Here is an 18,745-nt window from a genome sequence, read left to right on the forward strand (position 1 = left end):
TTAATATTTATACCCAAAGCAATCCCCAAGAAAGGCACAAGCAAACAAAACATATTCTGCTGTCAGACAAAGTTGGCGCCCGCTAACTAGTTGGCGCCCGCTAACTTCTGTTAAAGGACAAAAACTCCAACGGCTAGTGCCACATGTCAACGTTCCATTGGGGGACTTCAAATATATCCGTTGGCCCTTCAACAGTCATCTTCTTCGCGCCCGCTAAGCCAAGTTCGCGCCCGCTAACTTTGAGTTGTAGGTTAGGATTTCACTTCTGATAAAGTTGGCGACCGCTAACTATAGTTGGCGCCTGCTAACTTTCTCTGGACAGCTTGCAACTCAAAAACTCGATTTTTGCTAGAGAGCTCCGAATTGACTTCCGATTGTTCCTATGAGTTCCTATACACTAATGAACAAGATTAGATCACTCATAGTTGATTGTCAAAGTCAAAACAAAGGAGTTTGAAAGGACAAGGGTCCAACAATGTCCCCCTTTTTGAGTTTGACAATCAACATGCTAAAATGGCTAAGTTAAGTAAGAGTCAAATTGATTTTGGCTCCCCCTCACTTTATGCACATAAGATAAGAACAAAATGTAAGGCATAAGCAAGAAATTTTGAAAAACGCTTAGCAATTTGAGCATGGAATTTCTCCCCCTTTGTCAAGCACAAAAAAGAATCAAAACATGTTTAACACATGGACAAAGGAGCTAATTGAAAGAGATTTTGAAAACAAATTTTAGTTTCTCATTCAATTGAGGCGCAATGCACTAATTTGATATGCATATCAAGCCTAAAACTCAATTAATTGAACTAATTTGATTTAAATGATCAAAAATAGGCAATAATTCATCAATTGAATTATACCAAGGCAAAGTCCAATCATTAAAAAGGTTTTAAAACATATCAAAACTCTTTAGGAGAATAAGATGTGAAAAATTGGTTCTCCCCCTCAAAACAACAATTTTTGGAAAACATGGCAAAAAAAATGATACAAATTTTACCTATCTTGCCATTTTCCAAAAACTTCCTTTGATGCTCATAAAATGCATCTTTCCTCCTTGATTATCCACCATAAGGTATAAAGATTGATTTAGTGGACACCAAGTGTACCTACAAAGCAAATCACTTAGGTACCCAAGCAACTTTGGGTCCTTGAAAGTTAATGCTTGAATAGTTCAAAGGGATTAGCCTTAATTAAACTTTTCTCACATAGCAATGAACATTAGTGTGACCATATTTCATGCAATAAAAACATTGAGTTCTATGGTTCACATTTGATTGCATTTGAGGTGGCTTGGCTCTAGAGGTCTCATATGAACAAGCACAAGCATGGGAACAAGAATTAACATTAGAAAATGCATGAACATGAGACTTTTTCTAGTCTTCTTGTTCCATTTGTGACTATATTGAGAAGCATAGCCATGTCTAAAGAGTTTTGTACCCTTGTTTCTCTTAGCCTTTTGAGCCAACAATGGCTTAGGCCTAGGAGCTTGAGCATGCATCTTATTTGCCCCAATTGGTTTGACCAATTTTGGAGGAACTTCTATAAAAGAAGTTTGAGGCAAAGTGGACTTCACAAATATGGTCCCATTGGAACTAGAAGCATTTTGATTATAGCCAAGTCCATGTTTTATGGTTGGGCATCTTTGAGATACAAGAATTGTGTCCAAGGTTGCCTTCCCTTTTTGAAATCTTGAAAGTGCATCTTTTAATTCAAGAATTTCATTCTTTAGTTGATCATTTTCCTTAAGCAAGTTATCAACATTTAAACCTTGCTTAGGGATAGATTCTAAGGATGACTTGAGAGCTTCATTAGACAATTTAAGCTCATGAAATTCTTTTGTTAAAACAAGCATTTCATCTTTAGCTTTTGAAGCTTCATTTTTAAAAAATAACATTTTGGCTTTATAATCACCACATTTAATTACTAGTTCATCAAGCATGCTATAAATATCATCATCATCATCATGAGCATCATCATTAACAATATCATCAACAATATCATTTTTAACATTAAAGCATGCATCATGTGATTCAACACCAATACCATCCCAAGATAGAAAAGATTGGGGGTTTACCTCTAGTGTTGGTTCCTCCTTAAAAGACATGAGGCACAAGTTGGCATCATGGTGGCTATCACCATCCGATTGAGAATCACCATCCCAAAAAGTCTTGGAACCCCCCTTTGAGCTTTTCCTTGAAGAGGAGGGCTACCATGATTGCCATTTCCCTTCATCTTGTGCTCTTTGACTCTTTTTGTGAGCCTCAAGAGTTATTCCTCATTGCTTTCCTTCTTGTTCTCTTCTTCAAGAGCACTTGTTGAAGCCTTGAAAGCAATACTTTTCTCCTTTGCCATTTCGGCCTCAATGAGCTTGATGTAAGACATCTCATGGAGAAGAAGCTTCCCAATTAACTCATCCGTCCTCAAGGTGGATAGATCATGAGTTTCAATGATGGCGGTAGTCTTAGGTTGCCATAAAAGAATAGTAAGGGATCTTAAGATTTTACCATTGATTTCATTGAGCTTGAAGAATTTCCCAAGTTGCTCAGGACAATGAACAATCTTAAGAAGCCTTGATGTCATCATACCGACATCTTCATTTGGCAAGCCCTTGAAGCCTTCATACTCTCCAAGAAGAAACTCAAGCTTCTTACCCTTGACTTGTTGTGTACCTTCATAGTAGCTCTCAAGAGTCTCCCACATTTGCTTAGCACAATTCAAGTGTTGAATTCTACCTTGTTCTTCTCTAGAGATTGAGGAGAGGAGAGTAGTAATGGCTTTTCTATTCATGCCATTCTCCTTGACTTGCTCTATAGACCATTCCCCTCTCTTCAAAAGAACTCCATTCTTGTCACATGAAGGTGTCCATCTCCTTAAGAAAACACTCCATAGATCAACCCCTTGCATATCAAGATAATTTTCCATCATATATTTCCAAACTTTGTAATTTGACCCATCAAGAAAAGGTTTGAGAGTGATGAAAAAATTTTCGGTTGCCATTTTTAGATCGAAAACTCTAGCAATTAAGCGAAAAGAAGAGCACCTTGCTCTGATACCAATTGAAAGACCCTATGGGGTATGGCAAACCGGATTTTGAGTTATGAATCGGAAGATTAAAATTCTTTAAGGCGGAAATAAGAATTTAAAAGACGTTAAGAGTTTAGAGGATTGACACAAGGAATTTAGAGTGGTTCAGATCAACTAACAATCCTACTCCACTACTCAATCTAAAATTGAGATTTTAGAATCCACTAAATGGGATTGTGCTTTATAGATAAGCACCAACTTTACAAAGAGATTTCTTAGAGATAATCTCAAACTCACAATTGATTTTTCAAGGATAATCAAGAACCTACAAGGGTTGAGTTTTTCCAAAGCTAAACTCTAACTCACAATGATTAGGAGTTTCCAAGATTACTCCAAAACTACAACAAAACTAAGTGATTTGAAAATGTGTGTTTGTTGTTTCAAGGTGTGTAAATCATTAACCTTGAAACATCACAAATGGGTTAATATTTATACCCAAAGCAATCCCCAAGAAAGGCACAAGCAAACAAAACATATTTTGCTGTCAGACAAAGTTGGCGCCCGCTAACTAGTTGGCGCCCGCTAACTTCTGTTAAAGGACAAAAACTCCAACGGCTAGTGCCACATGTCAACGTTCCATTGGGGGACTTCAAATATATCAGTTGGCCCTCCAACGGTCATCTTCTTCGCGCCCGCTAAGCCAAGTTCGCGCCCGCTAACTTTGAGTTGTAGGTTAGGATTTCACTTCTGATAAAGTTGGCGACCGCTAACTATAGTTGGTGCCCGCTAACTTTCTCTGGACAGCTTGCAACTCAAAAACTCGATTTTTGCTAGAGAGCTCCGAATTGACTTCCGATTGTTCCTATGAGTTCCTATACACTAATAAACAAGATTAGATCACTCATAGTTGATTGTCAAAGTCAAAACAAAGGAGTTTGAAAGGACAAGGGTGCAACACTATCCTTTATTGATCTCCATAAATAATCGCGAGACCCATAAACCATTTCTCGAAAACAACCCAGACATCCAATTTATTGTTCGCCTTAACCGATCCTATCTTCCCCCTATTCCTGACTTGTCTCGCCCTTCTGAGTCCCATGTTTGCACCCCTGAGTACGAAAGACTGTGGGCTTCGGTCATCGAGTCCTAAACAGATCCTATCTTCCCCCTATTCATGATTTTTCTTTACCCCCTTTGTCAAGAAATCCTACTCATGCCGATCTATTTCTTTTGCAGGCCCCGAAACGTTCCAAATTCGCTGGTAAACTCACTCTTCTCTTTGAAATAGCTAAATTTGAACGTTTCTATAAATTTAAGTACGATCCTCTTGATCGTCCTGGTATGAATCACAAAGTGTAAGAACATAGATGAATAGCTCGGTCTAACTTTAGTAAAAAAAAAAGGTCTGGGAAGATAGATACAAGAACACTTTCCCTTGCGATATTATTGTAATACCCTGAAATTTGGGTATTTTAAAAATAAGTGGTGTGTCTCATTTTAATAAGGGGCAATGTCATAAAAAATTCACGAACTTTACACGTTTTCTCATTTTAATCATGCACTTTAAATTTTCTCATCTTCATGCACGAACTACAACTTTTTCTCAATGTTGAGGTGTCACGGCTCCATTGGTTTAATTCGCTGAGGTGGAGGTCATTTTACACCAATGAATGAGTGCCGCCTCAGCACCGTGTATGAATTTGGGAAAAAATGGTAGTTCGTGTATGAAAATGAGAAAATTTAAACTTCGTGATTAAAATGAGAAAACGTGTAAAGTTTGTGATTTTTTTTTGACATTAACCCTTTTAATAATAAAATGAGAAAAGTAATGAATTAAGCGGAATAAATAAAAGAGGACCCGAGTAGGTAGACATTGAAATTTTAATAAGAAAATTTCAATAATAATATTCCATAAATAAAATGGAATTGGGTTAAAAAGATGAATTAGAGAAAGTGGCTAAAATTACACTTTAGCCCAAAATTGGAAAATAAGCTTTTAATCCTGGGAAAGTAGAAATTAAATAGATTACAGACGAGAATTAGTATTTATAAAAATAATATCGATAAAAGGGTTATCGATAATTATTAAAATGAAATTTGGAAAGATATCAGAAAGTGAAATTATAAGATATGGGACTAACATTATTCATTTGGAAATAAATAATATGGAATTTATCGGACCTAAAAGATTAGCGTTCGACGGATGAAATTAAATGATTTAAGAGTTAGAATTGTGAACGGTTTAAGTCTAATTCTTTGAGGACCAAAAGAGTCACTTTTACCATAAATGAATAAGGGTTTAGTTGAGTTTTACACTCATCAACCCATTTGATCTCAGCTCCAAAAGAATCTCGTATCTCCCTTTCTCCATTAAAGCTTCATGCCAAATCTTCTAAAGGCCACTTCATCGTTTCTCAACGGAATTGAGCGATTTTTAAGGCCACAGAACGAGAAAAGGATCCTCTACTGGATTATGGCTTTAATTTGAGATAAAAATCATCACCTTTGAGTTAGGGTTTGCTGTTGTGAATTCGAGATTTGTTAAGATTAATGGTTATGATGATTTGTGATGTAGAAATGATATCTTTGGCATGATTTTGATGGAATTTGTGATGTTAGGGCTTCGGCATGGAATCTACCATCAAGGTGAGGTTTATATTGCTGAAAATTGATATTATGTCTATTATGTTGGAGATAATTAATGGTTGATGTTTAAGCTTGATTATGTGTTGGTTTTTATGAAATTGTCAAATGAAAAGGGTAAAGGGTATTCAGTCCCTATGTTAAGAAAAGGAATAAAATGTAATAGATAAATATAGGCTTGGAATTATGTTGTTATCAATGAGTATAGAGTGAATTTGAGTTAAGAAAGATGGTTAAAGTTTGATGGGAATTGTATGATAGGTTTGGCCTTATTGTTGGATTCATGTTGGAATGAGTTTGATGTTAAGTTAAGGTTTTAATGAATGATATTGGATGAGTAGGGTTGTATATAGGGCTGTTTTGAGCTTGAAAATGCTAAAGCATAATGGCTACGAAATAAGCGTTTTTAAGTATAAAACGTAAGTTTTAAAGTTAACGCAAAAACTGCGATAAAATTGAAAATGATTATAAGTTGAAATGGTTAATATAACCATCAAATATATATATATATATATATATATATATATATATATATATATATGTGGAATTAAAAGATAGTAACCTAAAGTAATAATTTGGGTTATAGATTTTAGCTATAAGTTTATTAGATTTAAACGTATTTGAATTTTGCTTGTGAAATAGGTATCGACGAGTTACGAGTTTGACAGTTTTGGCTAAGGGGTTCAGCCAAGACAAGGAAATCGTAAAAGATTGGATAGCGAGGCGTGCGTATATTTTACTTACTCGCATTATCATATTAAACTTATGTTATATACTATATGAATAGTATTTAAATGCATCGCATATATGTATTGTATGAATTGATTGAACTAGATTGGTTTGTATTTGTTTGGATGGTATTATTTTGGATTGGATTGTATTGATTTGGGTTGGATTGTTTGATTGGATTGGTTTGTGTCGTTTTGTATACAACTTCTTTGTATTGCTTTGTATATGCAAATTGTGAATGTGTATATGGTTTGTATTAGTTATGTGATCACAAAGCCGAGTCAGTCTTAGACAGTAGAAATAGACTGTAGTAATAGACTAACTCTTTCGCGACAGACACGAGGATGAGCTCGTTGGAACTATCTCGGGACCTGTGTCCGAGACATGAGGATGAACCCGGTGGAACTATCTCGGGAGCTGTGTCTAGGGAGTTGATCTCGACACTTCCTTTATTGTTTGGATTTGAGCGTGATACCAATAACTCGGTGAACTATCTCGGGACTGTATCACTTTGTAGAGGTTGAACTCAGTCGAACTATCTCGGGACCTTACCAAAATGGATCAAAAAGGCAATACCCTCGCTAAGACTAGGTAAATACCTAGAGCGATATAAGTCTAAGATTAAGAATTGTTTGAATCAAGTACTTGCCTTTTGTGAAATGTTTGAAAGTATATGTATATGAAATGTTTGTTTTGCACAAAATGGTTTTAAAATGCGATGCTATTTTGATAATAGGGTATGTAACATATAACTCACTCAGCTTAACGATGACCCCCCCCCCCCCCAATAGTGTTTTCTTTCAGGTACCTAGACTCTAGACTTGGATAGAAGTCCGCCTATTGATCGGAAGTCAAGTTTGCATGTACAGTCTCGACTTCCGTAGCTGCTGTAGTAGTATAATGTTCGTCCAGTGTCATGGCCTAGTACGACAACAAGTTTTCCATTTGTGTATAGTTGTCGTCTGTATGTATATGATGTCTGGCTAAGATATCTATGTTTTGTCCATGGAGGTAGACTCCCGTGAAGTAACCTTAACACTAGTACCATGTGTCGGGCTAGTATGTACAGTGTACGACAATGATAACCCCGAAGGAAGTGATATGTTTCACTAGTGTATAAAAGTATGTTTGTTTAAATGATTTCGTTCATAAGGTCAGCACATAATTGTTAAATGTATGATGTTTGTGAAAAAGTTTTAGTGTCTTTTAGGCTTGCTACGGGTTTCAGAACTACCATTCCCATTCCCTAGCACCAGTCTCGGCTCGATATTTCAGGCCGTGACAATTATTTATCAAACATTCATCCTAAGCTTAAGTATAAAAGCCCACCAGTTCCTAGTTCTAATATGTCTTTGGTTGATCCAATTAAAAAACGTAAGAAAAACCTAAAAAATTGGAGCCGAACATAGACAACGAGGGTGTATCGTACACTGGCATCAGATGTTCATATGATGTCGAAGCTATAAACCAATTAGTCAGAATCGCCTATAATAGAATACCAGGTAAAAAGCATACCATTTTCTTTGAATTTTTCTTACGATGCCTTATTAATGCTTTGATTTTCTAGCAGTTGGTGTGCCTTTATGGCATAATAATGATAATTTTGATAGCAAGGGCGATGACAAACTTGAAACCAAGCAGTCAAAATAAAAACGCCCAACGACTAAGAAACCTAAGAAGGAATCGAAGTACAAGAAGCAGCAGGTAGAACCAAGGGGCTCACATATGTTTGACCCTAGCCCGACCGAAATAGAATATGCCTCCCTGCCTTCGCGAAGCGGCCATTCATCATCATAGGGCGACACCTAGACGGGTGATGACCAAACTAGAGATGAGAGCCACCAAGTTCAAGGGTCCTTCTCTGTGCAACCGACAAGCTCCCAGCAAACTCCTACTGTCTCGCAGATCCTGGCGATATCGCCTCTACCCTTCCCGCTATCACCACTTGGTTCATACTTGCTAAACTTTCCGGCAAGAATAGCGGCCAAGAATGCCACTGAGGTATTTTTTTCTCGCTCATTTGATATTCTGACAGCCTGTATGGCAGCTGATATTTTACTATGGGTGATCTTGGCAAATTCCTGACACCACCGCTCTGGCCGATGATGACCTTGTTTCGACTCAAGTCAAAGCTTTCCTTCATTTTGACAGCGAAGATAACCTCCCGCTTGTGCCGAAAACTGGCGATACAAGTGCAGAAGTTATTAGCAAGCCCTCAGAAGATTGGGAGGCTCACCTAGGAGTTATGAGGCGAATGAAAACAAAGGGGATCACCATCAGAGGTACTCTCTCGCCCGCTGGTATGGTAATGCCCTAGCCTGAGCATTACCCGTCGTGGCGCATGACTCTGACTTCATTGTCCCCTGGTTCTGGTCTACTCAGCATTTGGCCGTGAGTAGGTTTTCTCAGTTGCCATTGAGCTTGGGCTGCCTGATTGTATGCCCCATGGAATGGAGCTATAAACTCTAAGCTATCCTGAGAGTGATCCGGTGGCTCGGACTCTGGTAGTTATCCTGTCTGAAACTTCTTAGTTTTGTAGAAGGGACAACATCCCCTTGACCATCCCAAGAGCCACCCTATTAAATAGGTTCCTGGATTTTGTTAATTATTCCACAATTAACGGATGATGGTTTCTTTCTACCTAGCGTCTTTCTGCCATGCTTCAGTGTCTTTCTACCGATCTTTGGTGTCTATTTACCGTTCTTTGGCGTCTTTCTGCCATTCTTTGATGTCGTTCTACCAGGCTTTGGCGTCTTTCTACCGTACTTTGGTGTCTTTATACCATAATTTGCATGTATAGTTTGGCTATGTTATGTTGCGAATATTGTTGGTCGTTTCAATATCGTTTTCTAGGCAACTTTCTGATCCTCTGGGCTATAATGATCCTCTAAGGCTGTTCTGATCCTCTAGAGCTATTTTGATCCTCTGAGGCTATTTTGATCCTCTAGGGCTATTCCGATCCTCTTGTGCTATTCCAATTTTCTGAGGCTGTTCCTATCCTCTGGGGCTGTTCCGATCCTTTGGGGCTGTTCTGATCCTCTGGGGCCGTTCTGATCCTTTAGGGCTATTATGATCCTCTAGGGTTATTCTCATATTGGATAGTCGAAAAACAAGTGGTGGGGGCGCCAGAAGGAGTGGCGTCGTCGCTACCCTTAACTGGATAGGCCTCTATTTATAGGATATTTCATGCGTTATTCTCTTGGAGATAGTGGGTCTTGGCCACGATCTTTGGTTAGTTTTAGGCCATGTTCTCTGACTATTTAGGATAGTGGGATAGTATAGGTGACCATAACTATCTGATATGTTTGCATCATAGTGATATGCGATGTTAATACTTCGACTTGGGGAGGGCTAAGATTAGGTGTCCATGAGATATCATGGGCGACCCTAATTCATTAGGCAGATCCTGGTGTTCAGACATTTCTAGATCGATATCAATAACATTGGGAAGCTTGCGTGAATTTTGGCAATAAGCCAAAAGTGCAAGTAATGAAAATCTGAAGTATACAGTTTAATTAACTTAGGATTATCAATGTAAGCTCCATATATATGTAAACGAAATTGAAAACTGTTGTGAAACAATGGTTTCAAAATGTGAAAATTCCGATAACCTGGCCTTATAACTATGAAGTTTTACATGTAGAGTACATGTATTTTGAATATCGTGTCAGAAATGTGTAAAGTTTGGCCGACCAAAAGTGGAAAGTGTGAAATAGATATTTTTTTGATATGAAATATTTTGAAAATGGAGCGAGAAGTTGATAGTCAGTTAATTTAATGTATTGGTGGCTATAGAGTATTGAGATTGACTTTTAGTTGTGATCAAGAAGGCTATATATATATAGAAAGTTAAAAGGTAATACATAGCAGTTGTGGAGACACCTATTTTCCGGACAGGTAAAAAGTGATAAGGGACTGAAGCGTCCAATGATGATTTCCAGAGAAATTCGTCCAGCTGGCGAGCTATCAATTCAGTTGTTTGAATCCAAGCAGGCGTGATCAGTGCACAATTGCAAATTTGAGGGATTAAAACGTAATTATCCGTAAATAGCCTATAAAAATCCAAAGAGATTGTAGACTAAGTCTAAAAACTGGACTAACTAATTGTAATATCTTAGAAGTTTATGGGCAAATTTGTAAGTTTTAAGGACCAGAAATACAAAAACCTTAGCTTAGAATTCAAATTACCCTAGAAAAACCATAGCCCTGGCCGAATTCCCTCACACACACACACAAAATCATTCAACTCCAGTGCTAGAAACACCTAAAAACGCATTAATTCTCTAAGAACACAGCCCTGTACAAATTCGAAGCTGGATTCTGCATCCCCTTCGCCAGCAAACGAGCCAAGGACTCAGAACGGTATTTCTGCGAACCCTTAGTTTATTCCTGTATCACTTATGCCATACTTATTTGCATATTGTTGAATTTTTGTCAAATAGGATGCATGTTAGGCTATTTTTGCCATAATTGCCAAATTGTGTGTTCTTAATGAATTTGCCATGTCAATTCAAAATTTATGTGATTATAGGTTGTTTTAATACACGTTGTATGCTGACAATCCAGAATTATGAGCTTAGATTGCATGCTAGGGTGCTTTTACTCTTGTTTATCTCAAATTGTCTTAGCTAAATTCACCATGAAATTAGCTATTTTTGTGTTTTAGTTTGAGGTTAGATACTTTAAATCAATCCAGTATTTTTTGCCTCCTTGTATCTTTTTATGCGTTTTGAGTATTTCTGCATGAAAAACCGAGCCAAAACAATGAAACGACGAACTGCTGAACCTGTTGTCCAGAAGCCGCGTCCGCCCTTGTAACCGACGGCGCCAGAATGACCGGCAGCGCCGCCACCTTAAACTGCCAGTGCCGGCAGTCACACCAGCACCGTGTTCTTCTCTCCCCTGTCTTCAAAACCAGCATCCCAGATCTTCCAAACTTTGATCCAGACTTCCAGACGTGTTTTCGGGCTCGTTCAGACTTAGAATCAGGCCGAGTTTGAACCTAGACATAGATAATCTAATGTACTTTAATTTTACGCATTATCATGGGTCAAAACCAATGTAAATCGGGCCCATAAGCCCAAGAATGTCACATAAAGTATAAGTCGGGCCCACGAGACCGAGGCCAGAAAACCCAGCAACTTCTAGACCGGATTCCGGGTTCATCCGAACTCGGAATCAACCCCGGTGCAAACCAATAGAACCGTATCGAAGAGACAGACAACTTTTGTTTTCTGACCGAAAAACTGTGCTGACCACGCCGATGGTCAAACTTGCGCGAGGGCCAAACATCAGAAAGTGAACGAGGTTTAAAAGTATTCCTCACCTTGTATACATACCAACTGCTGGTGAGCATGTTTACAATGTTCACTGCTTTTCAAAAGTATTCCAAATCCAATATTAACAGGTTAAAGGACTAATCACGTTAAATTATCTAATCAAATCAATTTCAGCCAGTCACTTAGACATTTTAGGACTAACATGAAAATGTAGTAAAAGGTTGGGGCATTGAAGATCACCTAATAAAGTCAAAGTGGAACAAATATAACCCTAATGTTACCTAATTGGAATTAATATACCCTCTGTCTAATGGTGGAGGGTATATTCGTTCCACTTTCGCAAGGTTAGGGTCATTTTTGAGACTCAGAAAACATTAGGGGGCTAGATGAGCCACATAACAAACATTAGGGTCATTTTTGTACCTTATCCCTTAATTAAACTGCTAGATTAAGGTTGGAGTCTCGGTTTCCCACGAGCATTCGTTTTATGCATGTTGTTTGTTGTATTATATTTGTGTGTTTATCCGCGAGGCTAACTAAGGGTTTCGGAGCTACCACTCCCATACTCTAGCGCCGGTCACGATGTATGAATTTGGCTTGTGATAGCCTTAGTATACCTAAAGCAAATATGTCTAGGGTTATAAGATTTCATAGTAAAATTATTAGTCCTACTTGCAAAAATAAACCCTGGACACTCTTTTTCTCTACATTTTGCTCTCAACTTATCAATATGATCTGGTTTAAACTTCAAAGAAATGCCCTTAGCAACTGAATACTTAGACAATGCTTCTCTAAATTGAACTACATTTAAGAAAATCATTCCAAGTTGACATCTTGGCACAACACAGGCATGATTGTAATGGTGGTAAGTGCCTGGTCTCCTTGGTGGCAGCTCCACATCAGAGTCAGTTTCATCTTCACTCCCATGATCATCAATATCACAGAAGGCTTCATCTCTAGCTACCCTTCCTCTACTATTGTCTCCATAAGGGTTATCAAGATCCTCAAAGCCATCGTCATTCCCTGTCTACCTAATAGAAATTTGTTGTATAGTTTCTGGCTTGTTCCTCTAAGCCTCATTATATCTTCTTACCTCCTCCATAACTTCTACATCCTACTCGTTAACATCACTACCATCACCACCATACTCATCTAAACAGACATCACTATCTTCCTCTTCTTCATTATCTTGTTCATTATCAGTATTGTTGTCACTTTCACCCTCCACAAGAGTGTCTTCACTAACTAAGCCTTCCTCTTCATTTATTTCCTCAACCACTTGTGGGTCGTCATGAATTACTGCTTCACGGACCACATAGAGATCAATTGTCTCTCCACTTTTCCAAATGCTAAATGCTTCAAAAATAACTTTGTCCTCATTCAATAATATCAAGTCATTGTTATTTCTAGGCCTGTAGTAAACACAGTACACATCTATATACCCCATCATTTTTGGCATACACATTACCATTGAAAGAGAAAACTTTTTGCAATCTATCATTAATAGCTCTCTCTCATCTTCCAACATACTTAGGCTCTGGCTCTCTAATCAAGGTCCTACCATGGTGCCATTGTGATTAAGTTATCCTATCCCCTTACATTCTGCATTTTCAAAGTAAAAAATGAGTTTTAAATGCTTTAAAGTTTGATTTTCAAAGCAACTAACATGACCACTAATTTAAAGTTTTCATTAAACAAACAATTTTACAGCAACCAAGATACCCCACAATCTATTTGTTTGGACTGTTCAAATGGAAAACCGTAAACTAACTTTCATCTTTAAAATAACAAAATAACTAACCCTATTATCATTATTTAGAATAACCAAAAAATAAAGAGACAAAAATCTTACCTCTGAAAAGACAAGGAGAATCAAATTTATCGATGTACAGAATCAGAGAAAAAGCTTGAGATGTATAGAATTAGAGAACAAGTTGGATAAGAAAACAAACGTCTGAGTTGCAGAAGAAATCAAACGTCTGAGTTGTAGAAAAAATCAAACGTGTTCTGAGTTCTAGAAGAAATCAAACGTCTTAGTGAATGGAGCGAAGGTTAGATTTTTAGGGATTGAAATTGTGAATTTGGGTATTTGGGTTAGAAAGTCGTTTAGGGTGTTTGGTATGATGTGTAAATGAGGTGGAGAGATAATTAATTGGCAAAACCCATGCAGAAGCCCCTGTACTTTATCTGTTTTGTTCGATAGAACCTTGTGCCAAAGTTTGTCGCGCTGGGCTCCCTGTACTTGTCATTTTTGCCATATGGAGGCCCTTTTGTGGATGGAATTTGGCAAGTGCATCTCACTTGCCGTTAACTATTAAAATTGTCATTAATTCTGAAATTAAAAATTATATAATGCTACATCAAATTGCCACATCACCATTCCCTTTGAATAAAATAAGAAAATTTGAGGGAGTAAATTGATAATTTGCCATCTTCTCCGATTCTAATCTCCAATTCTTCATAAATTTTCCCACCTGCATCCATGCCTGGATAATTTGAGGTAGCAAATTGCCACATCATTTTTCCTTTTAATATCTCTTCCTCTAATTATTGGAACCCTAATTTGTTTAATAACCTTTTTATCTTCTCTTACCTCCGTCGCCGCCTGTCCATTCTTACCCATCAATCGTCGCCTGCCGGTTAAACAAGCATCATCATCGGTAGTTTTCAACTCCCGTAGAAGCGACGAACGGCGAACAAGCAACATCGACGAACAATGGAACAAGCAGCAGAAACGATTCATCGTGAAAAAGAGAGGAAGAAGGCGGAAGTTGTAATACCCCGTATTATTTGTTAGTATTTATTTTCGCGCGTGTCCAATTTTAATTAATTAGGACCCCGAAAATAGTTATTAAATTCACGAGATGAATTTATAAGTATGAAAATGTGATTTGGTGTGTGTTTTGCCTTAAGTTTGACTTTTGGCAATTTTATGTGTTAAATGTGAATTTTGTGATTTTACGCTAAAACCGTCAAAATAATTATTTTAATTATTTTAAAGGCCCAAAAATATTTTAATTCAACCCATATGTTATGATTTAATGTTTTTGAATATTTGAGAAACTTGAGTTTATTTTGCCCCTAGAGTTCGATTTAATTACAAGAATGCCATAATGGCAAACTTGTAAATAAATGAAACATGAAAGAATATCTAGACATTTCCATAAGCAAACTTGATGCCCAAGTTTCTTACTCATCTTCTTCATTTCTCTAGCATAATTCATTCTCCATTGTTGTGTGGGTGCCAAAGCTCTCAAATAAAAAAATAAAACACAAGTCCTAGATTTTTAACTTTACTCACAAAAGTTTCTTAACGAAAAACGTTGAGCATTTTCCGTAGATCGTTAATCTATCTTTGCATGTTGGATCAAGGTGAATTTCAAAGCTCAAATCTTAACTTTTATTTGCTGATGTTGAATGAACCATAGATACATGCTTGGGATGATTAAAACTTGTTGTTTAATGGTTGATTAGTTGGTTTTAATTGCTAGTTTGTTGGGTTTCGGTTTTAAAATAATTTTTCCGTAAAATTAAATTAATTATTTTAATTTTCTGGGCTGATCTAAATAGTGAGGTTAAAATATGCTTTAAAGTGTGATTTTTGTGGATTAAAAATGTTAAATATTTCGGGTATTAATTTAATGGTTTGGAGTTCGATTTTTAACAGTTTTAAAGGCTTAAAAATAACTTAAAAAGGGTAAATAAATGGATTTTAAATTTCTGGAAATGAGTTTGTTCATGGTTGATCTAAATGTTGGGGTGATGATGCATAAATGTTTAATGGTTGTTAATCGGGTTTAATTTTTATAATTGTTTAATCGGTAAAAAAATGTTTAAAAAGGGTATTTTTGTCATTTTAATTTCTGGACAGAAATTATTCATGGAAAATGTATGAAATATATATGTTGATTATTTATGGAATTTAATTGATTTAGTTGAGGTGTTTTGACGGATTAATAATCGATTTTGATTATTAATTGTTTATACGGTTTTAAATTGTTAAAATTGTTAAAATTATGAAAAATAATTAATTTTAATTTTGGGGCTGCTGTTTTAATATGATAATTAAAATAAATATGTATTGGTAGATTTTTGGGTGATTAAAATTGTGTAAAAATGATTTTTGAACGTTTTAACGGTTTTTAAAGCTCATCGGAGTTTGACCGGAATCCGGTGACCTGAATTTGGTGACCGGAGTGATCAAAACATAATTGGGATTCTGAGTTTGAGAGTTGATGATTTATTGAATTTGGTTGGGTTTGGACTTGATTGTCAAAATTTAAAGTTTAAGGGTTAAAATGTAATTTTTGTAAAAATAAAGGACCAACCTGTAATTTAACCATATTTCCAGATTATTGATGTATATAATCTGATGTGAAATTATTTTGAGAATTTTAAAGAACTTTGATGATTTTTGAAAGAATTGGATATGTTTGCCGAAAACTAGAGTTTTTGAGTTAAATTGTATTTTTTTTAAAAATTGAGGGGTTACATGGTATGTTAGCCAAAAATTCCAGATTATGTAAGTTAATAATCTGAGATAAAATGATTTTGTCGATTTTGAAATTAATTGATTTACGAAAGGACCTAAACGGTCAATTTTGAAAAGTTTAAGGGTATTTTGGTATTTTGACCAAAAATGGAATTTAAGCTAATATGGGGCTGTTTTAATAGATTTAAATAAATAACCTTAAGTGGAAAGTATTATTTGATATAAAGAAATATATTTTATATAATAAAGTATATTTATGAAAAATGAAATATTTAAATGAATATTTCTGAAAAATGATTTTATGTGTAAAAAGAGATAAGTAAAGAAAAGTTACATGAATAAAATAAGTTATGTACTTATTAAATAAGAAAGTATTTGGATGTTAGAATTAATTAATTAAATTAAATTAAGATGGTATAGAGTTAATTCCAGAGTAGGATTTTATTAATTAAGAGAATTAATATTTTGATCCTAACTAGATTCGACAAGTTGTCGAGCTATCGGGTCGGAGGACCAAGGGAATTAACGGAGTTGTTTAAAGGAGCATTGACGGAGTAATACCGTAGTTAAACGGTTTCTGTGAGTACATGTTTTTACATTTCGGTATTCGTAAAGTTTCATATTTTAGTATACTATGTGATATGTGCGTTGCGGTGTTAAATGTTTACATGCCTTGTATGGATATATGTTTTATGTATATACTATATGTATATATTATTTTGATATACAAAGGCACACACATAATTTTGATAATTATTATGCATTTGCTTATGCTTGAATGTGTGTTACATCGGTTGGCTGTGCTATCGATGTCAGTTTATGTGTGTGTGTTACATCGGTTGGCTGTGCTATCGATGTCAGGATTGTGTGTGTGTGTTACATCGGTTGGCTGTGCTATCGATGTCAGGATTGTGTGTGTGTGTTACATCGGTTGGCTTTGCTATCGATGTCAGGAATGTGTGTGTGTGTTACATCGGTTGGCTGTGCTATCGATGTCAGGATTGTGTGTGTGTGTTACATCGGTTGGCTGTGCTATCGATGTCAGGATTGTGTGTGTGTGTGTTACATCGGTTGGCTGTGCTATCGATGTCAGGATTGTGTGTGTGTGTTACATCGGTTGGCTGTGCTATCGATGTCAGGATTGTGTGTGTGTGTGTTACATCGGTTGACTGTGCTATCGATGTCAGGATTGTGTGTGTGTGTTACATCGGTTGGCTGTGCTATCGATGTCAGGATTGTGTGTGTGTGTTACATCGGTTGGCTGTGCTATCGATGTCAGGATTGTGTGTTACATCGGTTGGCTGTGCTATCGATGTCAGGATTGTGTGTGTGTGTTACATCGGTTGGCTGTGCTATCGATGTCAGGATTGTGTGTGTGTGTTACATCGGTTGGCTGTGCTATCGATGTCAGGATTGTGTGTGTGTTACATCGGTTGGCTGTGCTATCGATGTCAGGATTGTGTGTTACATCGGTTGGCTGTGCTATCGATGTCAGGTGATTATGGTTGATCGGTTGGCTGTGCTATCGGTCCCATAAGATTGTGCATGTATGTTATATTGGTTAGTTTTGCCATCAATGTAGATGGGCGAATTTAAGAAATGTGGTTTAATTTAAAGGTCAACATGTATGGTTGATTTTCAATGATATTGAAGTCTTGTCGAAATATGTTATTTGCGAGTTCAAGGTTCAACTGCTTTTAAAAATATTTTTAAAGGATTTCAAAAATATATAAAGTTATTTTAAATATAAAACGTTTTTAACTTTATGTAATATTTATTTGTAACGGCATGAACTCACCAGTATATCTGACCCACGTTGTGGAATTATTTTTCAGGTTCGTTACCTGTCTTTTGGACGAGACTTCACTTTAATTGCTTCTCGAAGTCTCCTCATTTGAATTGTGGTATTTTTGTTCAGTAGCGCTACAGTAGTAGTTATCCGCAGTAGATTAGTATAGTCTTATTGTATTCAAATGTTTTAAAGCGCATTTAAACTCTGATGTTTTGTCCCATCAGTTATTTAATAAATGTTTCATACATTTCTATTTTCAAAGCGAAAAATTTATAGTGTTTTTTTTCAGGCTTGCTACGGGTTTCGGAGCAACCACTCCCATTCCCTAGCGCCGGTCTCGACTCGAGATTTCGGGTCGTGACAAAGGTGGTATCAGAGCAGTTGGTCCAGTTACCTCTGCTAATATGGGAATTGAGTGCAGTTGGTCAGAGATACCACTGTTAGTCTGTGTAGATGTTGTGTGTACCTAGGAGCAATATACAATGTCACTAGGTTAAGTTAGGAACTATTGCGGATAATAGGATTTCCAGTCATGTCTTTTAAACGTTTTCATCGTTTTCATCGGTTTTTCAAATGATTTTCAAAACGTCTTGTCCTATGTGTGGTGTCATGATCTGAGTTAGATGTGTGTGTTAGCATAATATATGTTTGTGGTTACTCGAGTAAGCATTACGCTTTCGAGTATATAGTCTGCGAGGAGTTGTATACTCTCGAGACTCATATTATCTATGAAATATGTGTTTATTATGAGTATGATTTATTGATTGATGTTGTATGTTTATAGCGTGA

General features: G+C 36.5%; 1 long non-coding RNA gene across 1 annotated transcript; it reads left to right on the forward strand.

The window, feature by feature from the left end:
* The first annotated feature begins 14,915 nt into the window (after positions 1–14,915).
* On the forward strand, positions 14,916–18,533 carry LOC130015605 (uncharacterized). The gene is made up of 3 exons (XR_008790835.1): positions 14,916–15,044; positions 16,644–16,743; positions 18,000–18,533. It is a non-coding gene; the product is annotated as an uncharacterized LOC130015605 (long non-coding RNA).
* The last annotated feature ends 212 nt before the right edge of the window (positions 18,534–18,745 follow it).

This window comes from Mercurialis annua, linkage group LG5 (genome assembly GCF_937616625.2).
Source record: "Mercurialis annua linkage group LG5, ddMerAnnu1.2, whole genome shotgun sequence".
NCBI classification, from domain to species: Eukaryota; Viridiplantae; Streptophyta; class Magnoliopsida; order Malpighiales; family Euphorbiaceae; genus Mercurialis; species Mercurialis annua.